General features: G+C 43.3%; 1 protein-coding gene across 2 annotated transcripts in view; it reads left to right on the top strand.

Moving 5' to 3' along the window:
* The window catches only part of LRRTM4 (leucine rich repeat transmembrane neuronal 4), a 204,239-nt gene that overhangs the window by 46,999 nt on the left and 138,528 nt on the right, over positions 1 to 18,712 (top strand). The window lies entirely within an intron of this gene.

Consider the following 18,712-nt stretch of genomic DNA (forward strand, 5'->3'; position numbering starts at 1 on the left):
TTAAAAGAGAGGTAGACTCTCCATTATGCCTGGGGTCAAATAACCTGATTATAGAGCTTCATTCTTTGTACTCCATTGCTCCAGCTGATTTTCAGCTCTATCTTTGCTGAGTGGGTTGGATCCATTAGTCAGTTCAGGGGAGGCTGTAAATGATCTGTTACCATCTTTGTGGAGCTGCTGGGGTGGAAACCGTACACAAAACTCAAGGCGAGGAATAGAACACGTCTGTAGGTGAAGCTCAGCCATTGCTTGTGGAAAAAGGTGGGAGTTTTTCTGTGTGGTTGGAGTTCAGAGGTGTGTTTGGAATCACCTGATTTGATCGGTCACACTTCAGCACACAGATTCATTCCTATGCACCCATAAATAAAGTATGAGGCTTTGCTGTACCGTCGTCTGTCACCGAGGCTCGCTGCGCACGGAAAGATCCTGCTTCTTGGATCCTGGGTAATATTTAACCAATACCATATGTTAATTGGGATAAAAAATAGCTTCAGATATAGAATCTAGACAGGCTATAGAAAGGTTTTGCATGATGTAATTTGCTTTGAAAACTATAACATGCTAGATCTTAAATCAAAATGTCCATCAGCTCTTGATCTGATGCATCACTTGTGGTGCTCTGAATTAAGGGCAAGTGTGCTCATCAAGGAGGGCAGCCGAAGCATTGGATAGGACTTGAATTCCATTTAAAAGCCCAAAGAATAATGGAACCTTGTGAGCAGTTGACAAGAAGCATTTGGAACAAGAGCTTTTCAGTGTATTTTTTTAATGTTATGTAACATGAAGTCATTCTTTGGAACTCATGACTGTGAGATGGCTTTGCAACAGAGAACAAGGTGTAAAAATAATGCAGTTTCAAAAGGCATGTGTGTGATTAATGAGGATAGGCAGGTTTAAAAGTATTATTCTAAGACATGATTTTCGGTAGGGGTGCCAAGTCTTATGTTCAAGGACATAAACTAAGTCACAAGGGCTCCAGTTTGGAAGGCTGTGGTGGCTGATAACAGAACAGTAGCCAATAAATCTTAATCCATACCAGTTCCCTTCCCTACTTCCTGTGTTTTATGCTAGATCCACTTTGTCAGCTGTGGTTGGGATTGGAGAGTCAATAGCTCTGATCTGTTCATATTCCCATGGGGTCTTTGCTGGTGCTCCCCGCCTGCCTATCTGGAAGTTTCTCCTCACATTGGCAAGGGCACAGCATTCAACAGCTTAGTTATAAGGGGGTAATCTGAGGGTTAACAAAGTTTAACTCAGCAGGCCACAGACTTATCTGACAGCACAGCAAATGCCTATGAACATGACATCAGTGTTCACTGCCACCAACTGCCTGTTGGGAGGTGTTTTAACAGCAGCTTGACACCTTTCAGCCAAGGATCTGAAAACAATCACGGAACCCCAGACTGGTCTGTGTGGGAAGGGACCAACCCCCAGCCACGGCAGGGACACCTTCTACTGCACAGTAGTAATAATAGGTTTTTAAAGCATTATAAAGAAGGAAGTACTTCCAGTGAGCTGGGAGAGATGTCCAAAGGGCAGCTTTCAGGAGCACTGCTTCCCACAAGACAGCTTCTCCTCCGCTCACGTTTTGCAGTATTTATGATTCTGACCTTGTCTTGATGCTCCTCTTGGTGTGAGGCTGATGATCTGCCTGTGTTCTCCTTGCAAGGCCTCCACTTCTCTGCTTGATTAACTCTTGATCTCCTGCCTCCTCTGTGAGCTGGAGAAGCAGCTTTTTTACACAGTATAAGCAGAAGTAAACACTAAGGAGCAATGACTGCAAATTGAATTCTAACCTGCTCCCAGATGAAGACAAGAAGTAGGTGTAAAAGAGCACTCATGTAAATGCATGAGCTCCAGACAGCAAGGTCACCAGAATGAGCCATTCAAACGATCTTCTCAACCATGACACAGGTTTTCCTTCACTCTTTTCCTCCCATCAACACTTGTGACGGCTTTCTCGTGATCTGGTAATTCAAGTGAAGCAAGCTTCCATCAATGCTGACTTTGCTCCTGGAAGAGAATAGGCTGAAATGTTTCCCAGCCCCTTGGAAGCTGCAGTAGCATTAAACTTTCTGGAACAAATTGTGCCAAAGGGTAGGTGGGCAAGCCAGATACTAAAAAAACCCCATATTTGGCTGGGGCTGAGCACAGTCTTCCTCTTCTCTGCCAGTAAATCAAAGAGCTTTTGACAATAATTGTGCGGTATTGTGTGTGGAATAAAATAAGTACATTTTTGCAGCTTCAGTTGTTTATGACAATGCTGTTGTGAAGAAGAGGCTTAATTTGGATACCACAGTAGATAAAAACTGCTCAAAGTGAACATGTCTTTAATTTAGGTTGTAGAACAAGGCTGAGTAGTAACATGACTCTACTCGTAGCGGAATAGTATCCAACTAAGAACGTGTGAATAGGATTCAGGGAGTAGAGGACAGATCCTCTGCCTAAGAACTTAAAACCAACAGGGACAAGACAGAAAAGTCCATTATTATGTCCATTTTACAGGTTAATTGAGGAACATAAATGAAGAGTTGTACAGATTGATCTGTGGCAAGCCCACTGCATTTCACCAAGCCCCAAACCATCCTTTTCCTCTCCTCCTATACTAAAGCACAGAGTGTTTCCTATGGAACCTACTCACAGATTTTGAACTGGATGAGCTTTGAGGTCCTTTCCAACACAAACCAGCCTGGGATTCTGTGACTTTTAACTCCCAGAGGTAGTGCTTGCCTCTCCCCCTGTTGTGTTGTCCCTCTCCCTGTGTCCCTGCTCCTCCTGCAGCACGGTCCTACAACACGCTCAGCCTGCCTTGGCTTCCCTCTGGTCTTTCCTTCACTTTGCTCACTGCTGCAGCAGTAGATGAGGTCCAGTGCGGGTTGCTGTACGTAGCCAGCCCCTCTCCAGTCAGACCTGTGCCACTTTATGTGTAATTTAATGTCTGAAGGATAAGTGGTGCATGCTATTCTTGCAGCAGATATCTTTATTTAAGTTCTGCTGTGAACTGGTGAAGACACTGGCATTACAATTCCACTGAAACCTAAGGGCTGCCAAAACTGTGTCACACAGTGCCTCTCTCTGTACTCTATATTCATATTAATTTGCACTGAGACTAATTGGCTATGACGATGATCCTCACAAAGCACTGAGGACTCTTCCCTGATTCTAAAAATGCTGCTGTAGAAAGTTCATCAGAACTAAGGCAGATGTGTTCCGAGGGCCAGTTCCTCCCTATTCTGCATTCATTCCTCTTGGGGGGATGAGTAACTCTCACAAATCTGGCCATTTTCCTGTCAAGACAGCATTCTTTGATAGATTTTCTCTCCTTTCCTTTCTTTTATCCCTCCCTACATGCACTGTGGTAGGTATTTTACACGTACAGAGGAGCTGCCTCACAGAATTTGCTTTCAAAATACATTACCGAGGCAATGGATTCTAATGAGCATGTAAGTCAGAGCACTTCTGCTGCTGGTATTAGAGGGAGGCAGAGCTCCCCATTTTGGCTAATGTTAAAATAGTTTAATATCTGCTATAAGAAATTCAGATATTACTATGATGAGAAATACAAGAACCTTTAAGCACTAAAACTGTTGAGTCTATTCACCAATGCTGTGCCTGATTTGAGAAGGTTTACATAGGAAATACACTAACAGTGAGCATATCGCTTTGAAACAGACCATAAATAGAAAAGCAAGTTTTCTTTCTTTCTAATAAACTATGATTCTGAAAGCAGCTACTGCAAAATGTACAGTTTTCCTTGAGATACTCGGCTGTAGGAACAGCCTGCGTTTCACTGTGACAGGGTAGAGTCAGAAGGGAACAGATGCCTGACCTCACCTGAGAAGTCATGAAGGTGATGGGAAGAGAAATGAATTTAGAAAGCTCACCATAATTAGGTTGCATATTCATCATTGGTTTCACACGTGGCAAAGCAGGATGCTTCCAGAATGATTAAGTACCGAAATACATATCATACAATAACGTTTCCATCACAGTTGGTTATGCCATCTCTTTTGGGGAGGGCTTGAATTGAGGGTGAAGTAAAAGACATTCCTAGGTCTGCATAAAACCAAACTCATCCTTCCTTATGTAGCAGGAACAAGTGATGCTGCTTGCCCCTGCTTTAGCTGCAGATTTCAAAGCACTTCATCAGAATAATTAGTAGTGTTGGTTGGTATCAGAGCCTTTGGTAGAAAAGAATTAGATATATATATTGTTCTGTGAAGAAGAGTCCAAGTCATAGAAGGGTTACAGCCCTCTTACAACTACAGACACAACCAGGATATTTACAGAGGTGGCTTCTGCTCGTTGCACTTAAGGAAAAGACTGGATATGTTAAGAAGTGGTGTGTGTGTGTGTGCACTTTTTGGACCTGCTTTCAAAATCTACCCATATTCTGCAGTTATTTAAATAGGGACCAATGGCCAGTTTTGTACACTGAATATATGGAAATAACACTTCTTCAGGTTGCCAAGAAGCTGTCCCAGGTAACTTCAAAGCTGATCATACCAGAACTTCTGAAAATGAGATTATCACTGTTCCAAGTTAGACCAAACATGTCTGGTCAAACACCTGTGTTACCAGTGTGTAGAACAGCCACTTCAGTATCCTTGTGAAGTGATGAGGTTTATGTATGTGGGGTTTGGCTGTTAAAACCAATCCCACCCTTGAATAAGTGTGTGAAGATGAAGGATGAGTGCACCAAAAATCAACCCATGGAGCTTTCCATGCTTATACCATGGCTAAGTTTGTCTCTTTAGATCTTTGTACATCAATGGCATGATGGATGATTGCTGATGTGATTCCAAAGGCTACTGGAAAATGACTGTATATTGAAACCTTAATGGAAAATCTGTTGGGAATTCCTTGGAAAGTCAGTGAGGAGACAAAAGTGAACAGATCTACTGATGGGAAATCTTAGATAGTGCTTTTGCTAATGTGCTTGTTAATACCCATCTTGTGTAATTCTTATGTGTAATGCTTCAATGTTCCTGTGTTCTTACATTGTTGTATTCAGTGCTCATTGTCTAAGAGCTTTAAGTCAGTCCTCTCTTGTTTTTATTCACTGCAGGTAATGCTTGGCACTTCAGTGAGGCATTTTCATATCACTTCTGTAGATACACTCTATCATCAGAAGAGATACCCACACATCATCCAGTGGAAATAGAGATTTTTTAGCAATGCCTGAGCTGTTTGCTGCAGATAAAGAGTCTGGAGTAACACATTTGATGCTCATGCCTTGAGTCCTTCAGACACTCTCAGCATGGAGCTGGAGTCATATCCAGACTCAAGTTCTCTCGACCATATTGATCAGTTTGCAGGGGCTCAAGGTCAAGGCTGTTTGATATATGTGGTAATACAACAGTCATTTGTACTCCTCATAATTCTGGTAATGAAAATAGAGTCATTAAGGTACCTAAACCAAAACAAAGTTCTCAAGACACAAGTGAATAACCAACTGCAATGCTGGTTGCATAAAATCCACTGACAGAAATAACAGGCAAATGTACGATGAAGCTGAGCAGTAAGCTGCTCACTTATTATAGAACCATTAGTCATTTCATCACACCTCCAACCTTTCTTTTTTGTTCTTTTAATTTCTTCTGCATAGACTTATTTTTAGAGGAACTTGCTGCACTTGGATTCATGCACAGCAACGCAGCCGAAAATATTAGCCTTTGAATTAATTCTACATCAAAACAACTAAAATTACACTGCATGGCATATCCCCAGCATTGCTCCTACCCACCCTCTACTTTTTATGTATGAAAAATGCATGCAGTCAATGTGCAGTGGCTTGACTGAGCTAATTCTAGTTAATGGTGTTGAAAAAGACTTTGTAGCTCTCATTTATACCAGGCTTTCAAGTTTTAGAATCACTCCTCTGATGAACTGCTGAAGACGTGAGGAGGATGAGAAGTGGCTGAGTTCTCTGGGAAGAACCTTCAGTCAAAGACTGGTGGGATCTCTTCTGGTGGTGGCTCCAGCAGGCAAGCAGGTGGACTTGGCAGAGCTTTGCATACCAGCATCCATAGGGTTTCGGAGACATAGGAGTATTCTTTGCTTATGTTGTCCTTTGGAAACTGTCTCGAGTTCCTTGAAGTTGAAATATGGTATTAGATGTGATGTGAAATCAGTTGTTAGTCATGCAAATGATGGTTAAATTCTCACCTATGGAACTTGAAGAACACAAGCAATAGGACAAGATTTGCAGCATAAGCTTTTCAGTAGCTGAAATAATTGATACAGCTCTTAATATTAATTTAGATGACAGTAGTGTCAAGTGTCCAACTGATGTGACTTCAGTCTCTTGAACGCTGTGCAAAGATGAAGGGACGGTGTCATTTTTCTATGAGCTAATCTGTATGCTGAAAACACTTTATGCTCCCAACCTGGTAACAGCAAAACAAAGTACTTAACCTTGAACATTTCTGAGAGAGTATCTTGAGAAGAGATGCTATTTGTCCTGGGAGCATTCTTCTGTATCCTCCACTTTTGCACTTACATAGAAAACTGTAACAAATCTTTTGTCCAGTGTTTTTGTAGCAACATAAACTGTGTACTTTGAGGCAGTCAAGTGCACCTTGTAGCAACAGTGGGATTGTCTGTTGTTGAAAAGCATCCAGAGAGTCCCCAAGTGGGGATTATTGGCTATCCATCACCTTTGACATCACCTGATTCCTGCACTCTGTAGTATGTCTCTGTTTGTATGTAATAATAGGCTAAAACTCGTTTCCTGCTCAGATAGCAGCTCTCTTTTAGAAGTTGTCCAAGTAAATTTATGGCCTGATCTCAGGAAATTCTCTTTGTTGCCTCCTCACATGCACCTTCCTCTTTCCTCTCCCCATTTCTATTCAGGATTATTTCTTCTTTATCATACTCTATCATGCCATATTAGAGTTGTCCCCTGTGATTGGTTTTGCAGGTTCAGTGACACCCCACTATCCATCATTCCTTTGTCTCCCAGTTTAATCATTGAGCATTTAATACCGTGCTTGGTTACCTGTCATTATCCTGGTTTACCATCCTTCAACTGTGATTGCTTTGACTGACCTCGATCAGCTGCATGCTTTTGAGGTAGGTGATGACAGCACGGCAAGTGGCAGTGAGAACATTTACATATAAAGATTTGTTGGGCACTCAGATGTGTCTGAGAGCAGCTGGGCACATCTGATGAAGGGATCTGCTGGTCCCAAGCTCAGGTCTGTAAGCAGTCATCTCTTGATTTTCATGTTAAGAAGTATCCAGGTCCCCAGCTGCCCATAAGGCAGCTCTGAAAAGCCACCATCTCCTTTACCTCACCTGCTTCTCTTGGATGCTCAGTTGGCAGTTGACAAACTTGCTTCTGGCATTCCCTTCTCGTGTCATATGTACCATCCCCATGTATTTAAATTGAGTATTTTATGTCCCTGTGTGCATCCACTCTCAGGTGATTAATTCCTGCTGAAAGAATTACTTAGGTATCCATCTAAGTGCTAATTGTGGCTCTTCTCAAGAGCACATCCTTGACAGCACGCTGTGTACTCCTGCCCAGTTCCTACCTGTGGATTATTCCGAGTGGCTACTCACCAAGAGTTCAGTATATGGTTTTAACATTGAGCACACTGAGGTGATGAGGATGGATCTTCCAATAGTGAAGGCCTTTCCTTTGGTGGCATGGCTTACTGCTTCCACCAGTGCTCTGGGGCAGGACTCGTGTCCCCCACTTCCTTCCACCGTTGTGTTTTCCCCTTACAGTGTGAGGAGTGACTTCTCCGTGTCTTTGTGTTTGGATGTCTGTGGTGGTTCTCTTATGGAGTTGCTCTGGGATTACGGCATGTCTGTCACTGCATGTGCTCACTCAAGAGAAGTCAATTACATCCTTTGTTTATCTACTTATCTTCATTTTCCAGCTACATCATAATGTCAGCAGGCTCTGTAAATAAAGTGAAAACAGGAGACATGCAAACAGGGAGATGCTCTGAAGGGGCTGGGAGTTGTTGCTTTTCATTTGCTGCTGAGGTGCTTGGTGCTGTAAGATGCTGTATGAACATGGAATGCTCTACAAGATCGGTCCCAGTGTGTAATGTTAAAGTTGGTCATACTTATATAAGCCAAAGACTAATTTTAAAAGGTTTTGGGTGTTGAAAGAAGCACCATGCTCACCACAGTATGTGCAGAAGTGGTGAAGTAAGGTATTTCCTATCTGTTGCTGTGATCTCCTTGTGCTGCTGCAGGCCCTGACTTGAGGCTCTGTGAGTTACAGCTGAAGCCAAACACAGCCAAGTGATAAAAACCTGAGACTTCAAGTAAAGCCAGTTTGCTAACGTTCAGTATCAAAATAAGTCAGGCCCAATTTGCTGCAGCCGATAGCTGAATCTCACAGAACTTACTTAGTGAATTACATGACTGCTGGTTAGTGGGGCATGACCATACTTTTCACACTGATCAGCTCTCCAGTGACAAGTCCTGCTACCTGCTATCAGAAGTGGCCAGGAAAGCCCCATTAATCACCAAGTGTTCTAACAGGCTGTGTGTGCCCACTGCTAACTGGAGCAGGAGTCCTCTGTTCCGCTGGGTGCGTTACTTGTCAATGGGAGACGCAGGCTGCAAATCAGGCCCCTGTCTTCTGGCCTATGGGGAGAGGCAGCTTTGCTAAACCTTGTTAGTGGTGTCTTAGACTCTTGTCTCTGGAGTTCAGTCATGGGTGGATTTTCTCTTCCTTCCATGTCTTGAATGTTTCCTGTGTGCTCGTTATTCTAGTTGGGAAGCAAGTGGGATTCAGTGTTAAACACAGCACAGGATCTTCAGCATCTTCACAAAGGCTGTGGGGTTTTTTTACTTATAAATCTTGGGATTGCAGCTGGCTCAGGGGAGACCTTAGAGCTGTCTTTCAATATCTAAAGGGAGGCTACAAGAAATGTGGAGAGGGGCTTTGGACAAGGGCCTGTAGGTTCAGGCCAAGGGGAATGGCTTGAACCTGCCCAAGAGAGGGGAGACTGAGCTGAGCTCTTAGGCAGAAGCTGTTCCCTGTGAGGGTGCTGAGGCGCTGGCACAGGGTGCCCAGAGAAGCTGTGGCTGCCCCATCCCTGGCAGTGCTCAAGGCCAGGTTGGACACAGGGGCTTGGAGCAGCTGCTCCAGTGGAAGGGGTCCCTGCCCATGGCAGGGGTTGGATCTGGTTTAGCTTTGAAGTCACTTCCAACTAAAACCAGTCTGGAATTCTGGGGTTCTAAGAGAATGAACTGCAGCTTGTTGGCCTGATTAACCCTATCGATATGCAAAGGGCACATGTGAATACCTGTCCTCTGTGCTAATGAATGATGTAAAGAGTAGGAAGAGCCATCTACCTGTGCTCTTTCTCTGGCACAACTGAGGCCTGAACCAGACAGTTTCTGGGCTCCATTTCCATCCTGTTTGCCAGCATTAGACTGGAAAGAAACTTCCTTCTCGTATAAGCTAACAAAGAAGAATACATGAAGTTGTCAGTGAGAGAAAGTGCTCCTGAATTTCTGTTGTTTCTGACATAAGGCATCTTGCACATATTACCTTTTATTTTCCTCTCCACTCTGACTCTCAGGGGCCAGGCTCTCCAAGGAAGCAGGGTATAGCTTTATTGACAGTTGTGACAGATGCAGTGTGTCCTGGAGTCAAGGGTAAATGCAATCAGTAGTGATTTGAGGATGTGTGCTGTGTATCATCCTTTTGTTGATGTTGCATCATCAGGAAGTCCTGATGCACATATGCCTGGAATTCCAGAATCCCAGGTTTCATCTCTGTCCCTGTCTACTGACCTTGAGCAAGTTATTACATTTCTTCAGGTATCCCTTTCCTCACTTGTAAAGCAGGGATGATAATAATGATTTTCACCATGAAGTGCTTGGGACTTGGTAAGGCAGCCGGTATCTGACAGTGATGTGTTGTCCTTATGGAGCCTGCAAAAATCCACCATTCCCCCCCCCCCCCCCCCCCAGCTCATCAAGGGCAGTGTGTGGGTTACTTTGCAGCAGGCAGAGCACAGGCTTAGTGGCAGCTGAACTTTAAGAAGAGACATTCCATTGCCACACGTGTCAGATGGTGGCAGATGTAGGTGGGCAATTAGCTGGATGTGCCATGGACTGGGACATCAGACACATGGGAGGACACAACAAGATACAATTGTGGTGCAGAGGAGAAAGAGCATACAATTAGAAGTGGATTCTCAAATTCAAGCACAGCATGTGATGTGAAATCCTGTTCATACTCTAGGAGAATATCATATGCCAGTGGGCTATAGCATGTGCTCCTTTCTTCCTCTTTTTTCCTCTCCTTCCTAAACCCTGCTGCTTGGTAACGGCAGTATTTTTGGGACTGATTCTTTTGCTAATTGCTAACCAGAAATAGCACCTAAGTTTGGCAGAGCTTTCAGGAGAAGAAGAATGAAGGCTTTTGGGGGGAGAAAAATTCAGATATGCATAAAACTTGCATAAAAACCTGTTTTAATTTGTCTCTCTGAAAATTCATCACTCAGGCATATGCAGAGTGAATGTGATTATGACAAGTGGGAGAAGGTCCAGAAAAGCTGGACTGCTTGAAAGAGGTTAAAGTTCCAGCTGTTTAGCCCTAAAACCAAACTGTACCTGGTGCTAGAGCCTCTGCAGGAGCTTATGGCCATGCTACAGCTGATGTGTCTCATACCTATGTTGCTTGTGAGCTCACAAGGCTGAGTTTGCTCTCCTGCTGGGGAACACAAAGCTGTTGAGTGATAGAAACGAAATGAGGGAGCAAAAGAGGATGGAAGTCTTGGAATCTCTCCCCTTCTTAAAGAGTGCTATGAACTTGTGATGAATTAAACTGAAGGCTGCTTGGCCCATGAAAGTGTGCTCGTGTTATCCAACTAGAACAGATGACTCAGAACACAGAACCCTGTGATTTCCATCATTCCATACTGGAATCTGCAATGCTTCTATCCTCCAAGCCTTGACTTTCTTCATGTCATGTTTTGTGATGAAAGCTGGAGAGTGGTGGCCCCATTATAAATTGCTGTCCTGCATCTGTTTCTTTCTGTTTGTATGTGAAAAACAAAAGCAATAACTATTTAGGGACCAAATTAGAGATGTTTTTCTGCTGCTGGTGAGCATTTACTCATGTGAGTGGCCTCATTGACTTCAGTACTTAAATGAGCTGCATCATTAAGCTGCTGTTGCTCATGTCCCTCTCTGATGACAGAGAGCAGCAGTACCCTTTCTTCCAGGCCCTGCAGAGGCACAGCTGTATGGGTGCTGAGCTACTGGGAGTGCTGAAGGTGGACATAGAAGTACCTGTTGTTTGAAAGCTAATAGAAACATATGTGACTAAATATACAGGCTGTGAGGTTTTTATCTGAGCCCATCACTCAGTGGGGAATGCTATAATTACTTTGTACTGTAGGGTGATATAATATATATCCATTTATATTTTTTCTGACTCAAGTATTTTTTATGGTAACTGCAGGAAAAGAATCCAGATAATGTATATAAAGGAAAAACTGGAAATCATAAAATCTTAGAATGGCTTGGGTTGGAAGGGACCTTAAAGCTCATCCAGCTTCAACACCAGCCACGGCAGGGACCCCTTCCACTGGAGCAGCTGCTCCAAGCCCCTGTGTCCAACCTGGCCTTGAGCACTGCCAGGGATGGGGCAGCCACAGCTTCTCTGGGCACCCTGTGCCAGCGCCTCAGCACCCTCACAGGGAACAGCTTCTGCCTAAGAGCTCAGCTCAGTCTCCCCTGTTCTGGCAGGTTCAAGCCATTCCCCTTGGCCTGTCCCTACAGGCCCTTGTCCCAAGCCCCTCTCCAGGTTTCTTGTAGCCTCCCCTTTAGGTATTGGAATTGAAATGAACCAGCTTTGAGCTGCAGCATCTGAAGATGCACATCTAAAGTAAGGGGGAAGAATGATAAATGGAGGTACTATTGTATAACATTATGTCTGAGAACCACTCAAAGCATCCCAGAACTTTCTGCTCCGGGGGTCTCCCAGTTCAGAGCAGATCAGGTGGCACAACTGATTTCTGCAGACTCATTGCATTTCTTTTCCTTTAAGTATTGTTTTCAGTCTGCCTGGATTACTGAGGGAACTGGGATTACACTGAGTACGTCTCTTAGTTTTACTTCCCTCTTGGCAGCCATTGCAACGGTGCTAATCCACCTCAAGAGATGCAGTATTATTTCAGGCTGCTTTGACTGTTACATTCTCATTCATCTGTTGTTGTTGTTAGTTGGGCACTTGAAGTCTCCAGAGAATGAGAACTCCTGGAGTAGATCCTGTACACAAGTGGAGTCCCTGTTTGGGAAGACTGGGAATTGCAGCCGTCAGGAAATGCTTTTTTGTTTTCTTTCACTAAGACTATTTAGGATCAAACTGGATTTTTCTGATGTCTAAACCCTTTTTTTCCCCCACCCTGCATTTACATTCCTAATCCCCAAATGTGTTTCTGGTGCAAAGCAAAGGTATTTGTTCTGTATTTTTATGAACACCTTTCACCACCACCGAATCCTGACGGATCTTGGTGAAAATTGTGTGGGATTATTTTTGTGGGGTTTTGTAGTTGGTTGGTTGGGGTTTGTTTAAGCTAAAGCTGGTTGGAGAAACCAAAGACCAAGTTTCAGTTGGGATGGGCAATGGTAATTTAGTAGGAGAAATGTGTTTCTGAGCTCCAGCCTCATATGGCCTGTTTTCCCAAAGCCTTGTCTGTGCCATGACAGGTTCAGAGCTCCCATGGAGCAGTGATGGCCCATTCAGTCCTGATGTAGTACTCTGCATTGGTCCTTCACTAGAAAGTCCAATGGGGAGGCAGTGGTGAGGTGCATTTGGAGCACATGGTCTGCGTTGAAACAACATACCTGGAGTGTTTTCTGATTTATGGCCATGTCCCATATCCCATGATTGTGAAGGAAACCTAACTGCATGTTCAAATGACAGCCCCTGCGTGCCCCAAGAGGTTCCCTGCATGAAGTCTTAGGAGGTGAACTGAACACAGTGCTTGTAAGAGTTGAGAGCTATGGGAATAGAACATAACCAAGTGTCACTAAGAGTATAGCCAAAAAGCATCCAGAAATCCTGAGGAGATTATATCTACAGAGCTGGTTTTTGAAAGACAAGAGCCTAGAGATAGGAGAGAGGGGGGTCATGAGGTCCTCACTGCAGATGGCCAACAGCTTCAATCTTCCCCACTCAGACAAATGCTGCATGTTAATTCTACAATGGGTAATTGTAAGACTGTCTTCTACACGTATTTTCTGTGCTGAGCTGAATGTTACTAGTTTGATTTAAAATGTTATACTGTAGATTAGCCTTTGAAACTGTGGCTTTTCAGCAGATCAAGGTTCCCTCCAGTCATCTGGTTTGTAATGTTCTCATTATATGCTCATTGTCCAGCAAATGAGTTATTTGCAAATATGTGTGTAACTGGAATGAAAAATCTTTGAGCTCAGTTCTTGCTTTTAGAAAAGCCCTTTTCTATTACTGTGGTTTGTAAAAGGGCCATCATGTGGATAGAGCATTAATATACTTGTCCATCTTTTAATAATCTGTATAAACCTGACCCTTAAGTCTAATTTTTCTTTAAAGATTGAAAATAATTGAAAGCCCTGTTTTATTCATATACAATAAATCAATTTCTCCCAAAAGGCTGCTGCCTCTCCAAGTCATGTTAGTACTCTGATAATCTTCATTCAGCATGGTTGCACTGACATGCAGACTCCTTCTGTTGAGTGCATACAGCAAAGAAAAGGACTTTTTTGGTGGGTCAATGCAGGACTCGATGCAAGGGACTTCAGTGCCTATGACTTACCTTAAAAATGTGTTTGAAGCCCAGGTGCTCAATGTGCTGAATATTTTATTCAGATCCCTTGCCTGGTGGAGTTTCTAAAAGTACCTGCGTATTCCAACTGTCTGTTGTAGAATGGTTCATATATGTCAGAACAGATCATAGAGTCATAGAGTGGTTTGGGTTGAAAGGACCTTAAAGCTCATCCAGTTCCAACCCCTGCTATGGACAGGGACCCCTTCCACTGGAGCAGCTGCTCCAATCCCTGTCCAACCTGGCCTTGACTGCTTCCAGGGATGGGGCAGCCACAGCTTCTCTGGGCACCCTGTGCCAGGGCCTCAGCACCCTCACAGGGAAGAACTTGTACCTTATCTCCAGCCTGAACTTCCCCTGTTTCATTTTAAACTGTATTGGAGGATGTGGTACCTACACCAAATGAAGGATAAACAGAGCCCACTATTTGGATCTCCTTCCCTGAAGCTTTGGCTGCACTGGGGCAAGAGCTGTCCACATAGATCTTTAGTTAAAACTCCACAGCATTCAATGTTACTGTCTACTGGCAAGCAGGGGGTAAATGTTATACGTTACATTCAGCTGCTGCTGAGGTCTGTGCATGAGGGATGCAATTGTTTATGGTAAATTTGCCCCTTTTAATGAGGACACACTCTTAATGAGAGAGTGTTTTGGAGGAGCATTTGTTAGTCATTTGCTATTCTGGTCACAGCTCAGAGTTGAGCTGCAATGGCTGGCTTGGCATAAATGCACACTATTGTGCCTCAGCGTTAGCACGTCTTGGCATACGTTGTGACATGGGGCAGATAGGTGTATTGGCTGGGAAGAGGAAATGAAAACTAATTTCACAGTGCTGTGGGTATTTCTGCACAGCAAATTAACATAGAACTGAGATGAAGGTAGTCCTACATCTCTCACCTAGGTAGTTCTGGATTGCAGTTTTAAGAAGGGATTGTCCTATGCTGGACTTGGATGAGCTTGCTGGAGTCTCTGGGTATTGACTGACCTCAGAGCAAATGGGGAAACTCCTTATGTAGTAGCCATCTGCACCTTGGTTTCAGTACAGTCAGCATGGAGGGCGATAGCAGTGAATGCAAAGTGACAGGTTTAGATGGTGAACCAGTAATCTGCATTACCTACCCCCAAAATGATTGTGTTTCCATATTTTGCAGTTGTGTGGTGAGGGTAAGTACAGTGAAGGCTGTGACGTGCTCAGTTGCCATGGCAATGGAGGCTATGTAAGTAAATTAGAAAGGTCCACTGGAGATTGAAAACACGGAAGAAATCAGCTGTTGCTGATGGAAAATACTGTCTTTGTACAGCAAATTCCTGGCTTGTTGTTTGGAGAGGCACAGGTGTACTGTTCATTTGTTACTGCTGTTACAGTGGCACTCAAAAGGAGCATCTGATCATAAGCCTGCTGGGGTAGAAGTTGTACAGAGATGGATGGGGTGGCCCTGTCCCAAAAAGCTCATCATGGACCTGTACTGTGTATCCCTGCACAAATAACTGCCTGACACAAATGATTCCATTTGGTTACTGAACTCATCCAATACAAGAATCAACAGGCACCTTTACACAGGAGCAAGCTAAGGACAAACCAGTGACTACCTCAGATAAACTTGGAAACAAATCATGGAGAATTTTGTCAGTGCTTTACTAAGCAGGTCCCACAAAGGAGAGGGAAGAGGTGTTAGGGTCAGGGGAGCCTGGTGTTCTCAGTGTCCCCATGTTGTGAGGCAGGTAGTGCAATGAAGGATGACAGCCATAACAGACAGATTTTTACCCAAATAGAGTGATAGACTTGAAATGAGAACAATTACTCAACTCTTCTCATCCAATTCATTAACATACTGTTTAAACAATTTTAAGGTGCCCCACTCAGTAATGAGCTAAGCCAGTTGCCCTGGTGGGGGAAATGCACCAGATCTTACTATAGTTCCCACTAAAGGATATAAATTGCTATGGACTAATCTATATAATCTATACATATCTTTCTGTATAGATATCAGCTTGCTGCGATGGGCTGTAGCATCACTGGGGCTTCCTGTGTTTGAAAGTCATGTCTTCATTCATTTGGAAACTGTCAGGGCAGGGGAAGCATTCCAGCAAAACTTGCCCTTTGCTTCACTGGATTTTATTACAAACAAACCCCAATGCCCTCTAGATTCTTGTCTGTGGACGTAATGTGATGTTATAAATCACCAACTCCCACTGAAAAGCAAAGTACCACGGAGTGTTTTCGGAAAGCCTGAGCATTTTATATGCATCCTGCAGTGTTAATCACTTAAATAACAACTTCATAATTTTCATAGCCCTTTGTTAATTTGCCTGTTTTAATGTGCAGATCCCAGTTTTGGTGTTACTTTGAAAGATACCTTGATACTTCATAATGAAAATACTTTTTCATCTTGAAAGTGTTTTAATGAAAGAACCTATGATTTACTGTTTTGCTAAAAGCAATACTGTGTTCACTGAGGTTGCAACAGAATAGCAACCTCCACAGCCATGAAATGGGTTTCTATTAAGATATCTGCATTATATAGATGGGTGAAATGAGAAGGCTCAGCTAGCAAAGACCTGATTGGAGATGGAAAGATTAGAAGCTATTTCCTGGCTCACAGTTTGTATCACTCCAGCTGATGTAGTCCCACATAGGACAGCTGAAAGATTACCATGTGAATGGGGTTCATGCACATGTAAATAACAATGTTTTCTATACCTCCAGTATAAAGGTGTTTCTGCATAGACCCCTGTTCCTTCTGGCTTTGTTTTCACATGTCACATAGAAATAGGAATTGTCCTGGAAGAGAAAAAAATGGCACCAATTGAGAGTTGGGAATATCTTATCTTGTAGGAGGACACTGATGATTCTGTCTGAAAACCACTGAATCAGCAACCTGAGAGTAAAGTAGATGAAGAATTCAAAGGAAATGTTTTCTAAACAAAGGAATGACCTTTGAATGTTTAATGAATAGGTTGTATGTTGTTTCTGTTGCTTTGAGATGTTTTGTGTGTCATAGAATCCCAGACTGGTTTAGGTTGGAAGTGACCTCAAAGCTCATCCAGCTCCAACCCCTGCCACAGGCAGGGACCCCTTCCACTGGAGCAGCTGCTCCAAGCCCCTGTATCCAACCTGGCCTTGAGCACTGCCAGGGATGGGGCAGCCACAGCTTCTCTGGGCACCCTGTGTCAGCGCCTCAGCACCCTCACAGGGAAGAGCTTCTGCCTAAGAACCCATCTCAATCTACCATGGTTTAAACCCATGTTGATGGTATGTGACAGAAAAATCTAACACATGTATGTGGCCTTGTATGTAAATTGCTTTCCTGTTCTTTCTCTCTCTAATATTGTTGCAATGATGATACTAGTATTGACAAAAGCTTCCCCAAAAGCCTGGTTTACATGTGGTACGTGCTGGTGACCAGAAACATAGGGCTGAAAGGAGCAGTGGTGTCTTACAACCCTATCCCCCACTAATCCTAAATGAGCATAGAACAGGATGATTCACAGAACCATCTGCTCCTTCCCTAGAGCCTGAACCACAGGTATAGGTCTTATTAAACCAGTTTCTTGTTTTAATAAGATTGCAAGTTTGATAAATGCAGTAACATCAATAAATGTCAGTGTGGTGTAATATGATTATGAGCTCAGGTTGCAGTGTCAGTCTTGGAAGGAGCAGCTGTTTGGGGCAAGGAGAACAGAAGTTGTCCTGACCTCACTCATCCAAGTCACTTGAGGGGACGTCCTAACTTACAACCTGTGCTCTGTGCATACTGTATCTTGTTATATCTCTGTTAGATGTAAAACACCTGGAGCTGCCAGTGCTTTGGAATCACTGTCCTCTGCCAGATAATTTAACACAACAGCGCACATTGTAAATAAGGTGGGTCATGCAGAAAACTAATTGCATTTCCAGGGGTTTTACCAAGTGTTGTAGGGGTGACAGGAATCACAGAGTAATTGCCACGGTGATCTCTCTCCTCTATGTTAGGTCATTGAGGGAAATCTTACATTTACTTTTCATTGCAGTCAAATATTGGAATCTCTCTGGCATCCCTCAGCCATCTGGTGTGCTATAAATCCAGCCAACAACGTGGTTCTCCATCATGAAACTCTAATTATTATTCAAACCTCTCTGATGAGGCCTAAACAAATAGCTTCAAGCAGTACAAATCTCAAGGGAAGGTTAAGTATAGTATCGACGCCAGGTCCAATCCTTGGAAAGAGAACCAGAACAAAGATCTTTTCCCCAGCAGTCATTTAATCTTCCTTGAGTGCTGATTGATTTGATGGTCATCATTATAAATATGACACATTCACAGCACCTTACCCTCTCATCAGTCATTTTAATTTGCACTCTCATATATTTCAAATATGTTCTCAAGGTGACTCTATGGAACGTGTTTCTTTTCCTCCTCCCATGTTGGAACTCAGGATGGGAGGACTGAAATCAGCAAGTGCTAAACAGATTGGGATTTCTTTTCTTTCTTAAGCCATAGTAGAGAACTGCATCAGTGTAAAAATAAAATGCTTTAAGTTTGCAGTTCCTGCTGGCAAGAAAGCTTTTGGGGAGTGCAGGTTCGTTGTGAAGTATTAGTGTCATATAATCAGTTTCTCCAAGGAGATATGAATATAATAATACTCCCAGGATCTTTCTTCCAGGGAATTCAAAGTGCTTTTCACACAGAAAGTTTAGTGACGTCTTAGGAAATACAGGGAATTTGTTTGGGAATCTTGGGCTTGTGTCAGCAAAGGGAAGTTTCCTCTTCAAAACTGGTCAATGGGATGCTAAATTTTAGGCATGTACTGAAGGCCAGTAGAAGTCAATGGGCTTTTGGCTGATGTGCCTGAGTGATGATACTCAAATAAACAGGCCTTTCATGGACAATGTTTTAGTGGTACAGATTGAAGCAGATGTGGGGACTAACAGAAAGCAG

The sequence above is a fragment of the Melopsittacus undulatus genome, chromosome 18 (assembly GCF_012275295.1).
Source record: "Melopsittacus undulatus isolate bMelUnd1 chromosome 18, bMelUnd1.mat.Z, whole genome shotgun sequence".
Classification (NCBI taxonomy): domain Eukaryota; kingdom Metazoa; phylum Chordata; class Aves; order Psittaciformes; family Psittaculidae; genus Melopsittacus; species Melopsittacus undulatus.